The 6878-nt window shown below is 41.3% G+C and overlaps 1 long non-coding RNA gene across 1 annotated transcript in view; it reads right to left on the reverse strand.

Moving 5' to 3' along the window:
• LOC105528790 overlaps positions 1 to 810 on the reverse strand; it is a 93064-nt gene extending 92254 nt beyond the window's left edge. Inside the window, exon 1 of the long non-coding RNA XR_001004410.1 lies at positions 701 to 810. This is a non-coding gene — a long non-coding RNA (uncharacterized LOC105528790). The remainder of the gene's footprint in view (positions 1 to 700) is intronic.
• Between the last annotated feature and the right edge of the window lie 6068 nt (positions 811 to 6878).

Here is a 6878-nt window from a genome sequence, read left to right on the forward strand (position 1 = left end):
GGTTCTGGTCATAAACCAAAGATTTGGAAGATTAAATGAAAAGCTGGGAAACTTTTTCTCCAGACCAGACAAGACTTTTCAAATTTGAGAAGGAGAGCCAGGGAAGCCAAGAAACCTGACATGATGGTTGAGTTCCCAGGAAGGAGTCCTAGCGTGTAGCACCTGCCTGCAGCCTGACTAACTGGCGGGGCAATAGTGGAACATGCAGGCAGGGCTGAAGGTGGAAAGCTACATGGATCCGACATCCTTCTCAGGTTTAGATGAGTGCATCCTGCTTTGAGATTACCTCCCCATGATGAAGCCAAATAGGGACTCAAAATAGAAACTAAATCGAGTTATAAAAATATAAAAAGAAAGTGGCTTTCCTTACACAGCTGAGTTTGGGGGCCCATATGTACCCACACATTCATTATCTCTATTCTGCACACTGACCTGTGGAGTTACTTTTTATCATCCCCATATTATAGCGTTTGATTACAGAGTGGAAAAATTACTTGCCCAGGGGACACAGCTAATAAGTAGAAGAAAAAGTACATTAGGAGAAAAGTGGAAAATAAACAATGAAGGAAAAAGAAAAATAAAAGAAGTAGTGAGAAACAGGTAGAGATCGCAAGGCATAACCTCCGAGTCACAATTCTCCCGGAAAGAACATTTCTCTTTATTCTCCAAAAAAGTGAACATTTTATCAGGATATACTTACATTTTATTTGGAGGAATAGTCATTTCCTTGTTCCCTTTTCCCGAAGATCTAGCTTGGAACCAGACGCTGTGAAAATGTAGCCAGCCTCCACAAAAGAGTTATTTCAACTGTGTCGTCGCTGCAAAAAAATTACATGTGAATCAGAGTTCTATCATGGAAATTATGCTTCGGGACAAATATGTTATGAATGATGGCTCATAAAATCATGCCAGTATGTATGCTATCACCGCATTCAATTATTTTAACCTGCTGTGAACTTGCTTGCGATAAATCATGGGAAAACTGAAGCGAACTATCTTAAGCCACTGCACTGTTTCACTCGCTCAAGTCATTCACGGCTCTAAAAATACAATTTATATCATCGGATTCCTGAAATTCTTTCAGTGCTTACATTCTGATTTAAGTGGCATTAAAGCTAGGGCGATTAAGCTGAGAAGTCCAAGGCTACCGACCAATGTCCCCCCGGGTATTAGCTGTCTATCAGATTGAGAACATTGTTTATCAGACTCCCAGGAAGAAAGCAATTACAACGTGGCCTGTGGGTTGGAAAAAGGCTTGAGATTCTCAGCCTGAAAAAGGAAGGATCTTTCAATAACAGCATGTGTGACACTTTTGGTGGGATTCGTCTAGAGTAGGGTGATCATAAAATTTAATAACCATCTTAGAACATTTTGGGAATTGATGGGGAGACCATTAACATTTATATCAGGAATAAAGTAGGACTGTTTTTTCAAACACACAACACAACTGTTTTTTCAAACACAAACAGACAAGGATTTAATAAGGGACTAATAAGGAAAATGAAGTTGAATCTCCTTCATGTTTAAGGACCACTTCTTAACTCCCTCCTCCATGACCCATCTGGAGAAAAAAGTGGGTTTTTTAGCTGCATTTTCTCCACAGTCCTGACATTATTCTTCATATTCCTCGGGAACACGGGAGCAGCTGATATTGCTTCTACAAGCTACTGCACGGTATTTGTGCACAAGCAAAAAGCGGACTGGGTTAGGTGTGAAGGTGTCGCTTTTATAAACGCAGGGTTAGGAGATGTGAGACAGGAAGTTATGGAGTTACAGAGTGATTGTGAGAAAACACCTCCCTGGGAAAGAACCAAGGCAGTGTGAATCAAGTATTGTGGACAGTAACTTCTCCAGGCTCAATTTCCTCCACCAGTAAAATGAGGTAGCTAGACTAGAGCCGTGATTTCCATCCAGGCAGCGTATTAGGGTCACCTGGAGAATGTACCGATGTCCTCGCCCACTCCAAGAGATTTTATTTAATTAGGCTGGGATGGGAATCCCCCAGGGACTCTGATGTTCAGCCTGGGCTGAGAACTGCTAGAAGACTGGAATGTTTCTCTACCGACTTTTATTGGGCAGCTTCTGTGATGGTCTGAGCTTTTGGGAACATTTAAAAAGGAAGCTGCAAGAGTGATCCATTACCATTGGCATTGGCTGGTTACAATTGGAATGGTTCTGATGCAGTGTTTACTAGGATGCTTTGTGGAGTTTTCTACCCTCTGCCCCATGGCTGGGGACAAACCACTAGTAAATTACATTCCCTCCTAGGAGTACAGAGAATATGGCCTGGGTACGGAAAGAAGCCTAGTAAGTCTTAAGCAAGTTTCTACGTAGCTGATGTCCTCAACATTATAATGTGATTAAAAATATATAAAGCTCTTCCTGGGGTTCCAGTTTCATGCCCTGCATTGACCAGGGCCAGATTTCAAAGTGGACATGAATCTTTCTAGGTCAAACGTTTATTCCACCATTGAGGCACTTCTTACATAAGGCTTTGAGACACTGCCTGTGACACAGGGACTTGGAAAATGATTATGGATGTAAAACTATGATGAGAAAACCCTCCTCATCAACCGTATTCCAGGGATTTCTGGATTTGATTACCAGCTTTCCGATGCTTGACGATTTGACTGGTATTGAACGCTTTCTCATTTTTCCTGATAGGGACTACTAAGCACGTTATGTTCTTTCTCCCAGTTGGCAACTCAACAAAGGCCAGCCATAAAAACCTCCACTTGTGTAATAAACTGTTGTACGATCTACTGCTTATGAACAAGGTCCCTGAAAATGTGCAACCTTTCTGCACACTAAACACAAAACAGATGGAGGTTTGAAAATAACTTTCTTCTTCACGGGAGGGAAAAGTTAAAGGAGGGAGAGTAAAACTCATGGTCAGAGGCCTAACTTCCCAAGCCAGGGGCTGAACTCTCCATCCAGGTTGACAGGGACGGCTGTATTCTTTCAAAGATACCGCATACCATCGGGGACCTGGGAGGTAGGGGGCAGAGGACCGTTAAACTTTAGGAAAATGGTGCATACAGTCATGGAGAGTGAAGCCGGCTGAGCTGCCACTCGCTGGATAATCGAGGCAAGTCACCAATTTCTTTGAATCTGTTGTTTAAGCCTCATGTGTAAAATGGTGATAACCTGGAGCTCTAGACCCCACACACCCTGGGGAACGGAGTAGCTGAAAATGTAAATACTCTCCCCGTTACTATTGTTTTCAATTTTCTTTTGTTTATTTGCTGGTTTTACATGTGTAAAAAACCAAATTACATCTCTTAACTCCTGGGACAGAAGAAATGGCGGAGCCAATAATTTATAAACGATGTAGGTATGCATGCAGGTGTGCACAAATTAATATATGTCTATTTATTTTCTTATAGTTTGTCCTGTTTCCACAGAAGGAAATTGAGGTAGTTTACAAGGATACTCATTTATCACATACTGCTTAATAGTATATAATTTTATTTGTGGAAATGATAGAGTTTGGTTATTAAAGGAAACTGAAAATTCATCTCAGAATAATAAAAGCACCACCTTCCATTTGTGGGATGTCCCTGAGAGCAGTAAACATGCTCCCCCTATTGTAAAGTATAGATATTAAAGTCTTTATAAAATGTCTTGACATCTACATGAAGTTTTCTTCAAAAAAGAGAATCATGTGAAGTGTTGAATGAGATATCTTCTTATTTTATTTTATTTTATTTTATTTTATTTTATTTTATTTTATGTTTGAGACAGAGTCTAGCTCTTGTTGCCCAGGCTGGAGTGCAATGGCGCAGTCTCGGCTCACTGCAACCTCTACCTCCCGAGTTCAGGTGATTCTCCTGCCTCAGCCTCCAGAGTAGCTGGGATTACAGGCACACACCATCACGCCCAGCTAATTTTTGTATTTTTAGTAGAGATGGGGTTTCACCACGTTGGCCAGGTTGGTCTTGAACTCCTGAGCTCAGATGATCCTCTTGTCTTGGCCTTCCAAAGTGCTGAGATTACAGGTGTGAGCGCACGCACCTGGCCTGAATGAGAAATCTTTTAAAGGAATAAGATGCCACAAGAATGGGGCGGGAAGACTGGACGTTTAACTGGTTTTGTCAGTCAGAATACAGTGAGGGAAGCAGAAACGACATCGGGAATTTCGAACAAGCAGGATTTAATACACGAATGATTCCTCAGGTGTTGGAAGACTGGATGCGCAAAAGGAATACTGAGGAAGTTTGGTTATTCGGTTTCCTTTAATAACCAAACTCTGTCATCTCCACAAATAAAATTATATACTATTAAGCAGTATATGATAAATGAGTATCCTTATAAACTACCTCAATTTCCTTCTTGGAAAACAGGGCAAACTATAAGAAAATAAATATGTATATATTAATTTGTACATACGTGCATGCATCCCTACATCATTTATAAATTATTGGCCCTGTCATTTCTTCTGTCTCAGGAATTAGATATGTAATTTGCTTCTACCTCTAAGCTGATGCAACATAAGGAAAAAGATGCAAATTGTTGAGGCAGTGGTGCTCAAATCTCTGAGGAAGGGGCATAGCCACTGCTGATGGCGGCTCTACAGGACATAGAAGGTTCTGGAAGCTCCAGAAAAGCCCGTCGGTTACAGGCACCTGCCTCTATCTGAGCAACACTAAATTAGTAAAGTAGGAGACCATTCTCTCTCTAGCACCACCTATTGGCAGAACGTAAGAAGTCAGCAGATGAGGGCGTAGATTGCAGAAGGATGGGTGTGGAGCTGAGAAGCAAGAGGGCATGACTGGTGCAAGGGGCCGGGCATTAGCTGGAGACACTTGTGGAGTAGGATGGTGGGCAATATCCATGAAAAATAACGGAGACAGATGCAAGAGGAAACTAAGCTCTGTGGCCACATTTTCCCAGAAGCGAGAAAACAGCAAGCAAGGAACCGACTGAATGCTATTGCAAAACAGACCGCATTGATGCCCAAAGAAAGCTCATTGTCCTCTAACAAACTCTTCCATAATTGTTTGGTGAGTGGGCGAGAATTAGCAAAGATAACAGAGCTACTAAGTGGTAGTGATTTTTTTCTACCATCCACATATTTACCCAATAGTCCCAGCTGTTTTACTCTGCTCTGCTTAGCTGCCAGCCAGAGCACTGCAGCAAGTGACTGGACTTTATATGCATATAACACTTTTTTTAAACAAAGTCTGTTAATTTATTTAATCCTCCAGCATGGCTACTCATCCATAAAAATATGATGCATTCAAAAATGTGTCTACTTCCCTGGTGCGTGTGAAAGGGAAACAAGCCAGACTAAAAAAAAGCTACATATTATATGATTTCATTCATATGATGTTCTGGAAAAGGCAAAGCTATAGAATAGAAAACACTATATCAGTAATTGTCAGGGCTTGGGGAAGGAGAAGTAGTTGGTTACAAAGAGGTTGCAGAAGGGAATTTTTAGGGTGACAGAACCATTGTGTGTGGCAAAGTAGGAGAGGATTAATGACTCTCTGCACTTGTCAAGACCCATGAAACTTTATAGTACAAAATGTGAATTTCAATGTATGCAAAGTAAAAAAAAAAAAAAAAAAAAGCCACAGGATGTTAGGGGACCCTAGAATAGAATGTAGAATGTGATAGAAGAATCTGTGTGACAATATATGACACAACCTCACTGCAGGATATGGGTGGGGGACAAGGAGGACTGAACTAAGTAACTTCGGAAAACAGCATTTTGACTGAAAACTGGAAGGCTAAACACAAAAGCAGCTGTATCTGTACAATGTACTCTAGTTGGTAATGTTGTTTCTTGTGGGATTACTGGTTAACAGTTCCAGAACTGTGTTCCATGCATAGCAGGTTTGACAAGTAAATAAGTAAGTGGATGGTAGAGGACAGTAGCCAGTTTTCTTGCTATTCAAGAGGAGAGTTATAGAAAAGCAAAGGTAGGAAGCTAGGATGAAGTAATTTGTCCTGGATGAGAATCAGCATGAAATCAGGTTTAGCTCTATATATATATATATATATAATGAATGCATGTGGAACTCCTTATGGTACATGTGTATACGCAGGCAGGTCTGTCCACTGGGAGAGCCTAGAAACAGTAACACCTGTGTAACAATAAGCCTATCAAGTGCCCTGACCTCAGTTACTATTCTCCAATCAAGAAACCAGGGCTCCTCAGGGAAATGGCTGGTTCCAGGACTGGTGCAAGAAGCTTACAAAAATGAGCCTGGATTATCTTGTAGGGTGAGAAAGTAAGAAAATGCTCAAAAATCATACTGATGGGGGACATGCATGTCAGAGAGACTTATGAGCCAACCTGAAAGAGCTCCCAATGACTGAAGCTGGAACGAGCTGAGCAACAAAATAAATAATGTAGCATATTATTATAACCCCAAATGCAAAATAAAAATCCATAAGTCTGTACTGATCTAAATATGTAAGTAAATAAATAAAGACAAATCTTCCCTTACAGAAGAATAACAAATTATTTATTTATTTATTTATTTTTGAGACAGAGTTTCGCTCTTGTTGCCCAGGTTAGAGTGTAATGGCGCAGTCTCAGCTCACCACAACCTCCGCCTCCTGAGTTCAAGTGATTCTCCTGCCTCAGCCTCCCAAGTAGCTGGGATTACAGGCATGTGCCACCATGCCGGGCTAATTTTGTATTTTTGGTAAAGATGGGGTTTCTCCATGTTGGTCAGGTTGGTCTCAAACCCCCAACCTCAGGTGATCCACCTGCCTCAGCCTTCCAAAGGGCTGGGATTACAGGTGTGAGCCACCGTGCCCGGCCGACAAATAATTGATGTAAATATTGCTTTCTCCAGGAGGTGACAGGCTTCCAAAGAGTAGCATATGAATAGGGATGAAGAATGTGACTCCGCAGTGGAGAGACG

This window comes from Mandrillus leucophaeus, unplaced genomic scaffold (assembly GCF_000951045.1).
Source record: "Mandrillus leucophaeus isolate KB7577 unplaced genomic scaffold, Mleu.le_1.0 Scaffold732, whole genome shotgun sequence".
Classification (NCBI taxonomy): Eukaryota; Metazoa; Chordata; class Mammalia; order Primates; family Cercopithecidae; genus Mandrillus; species Mandrillus leucophaeus.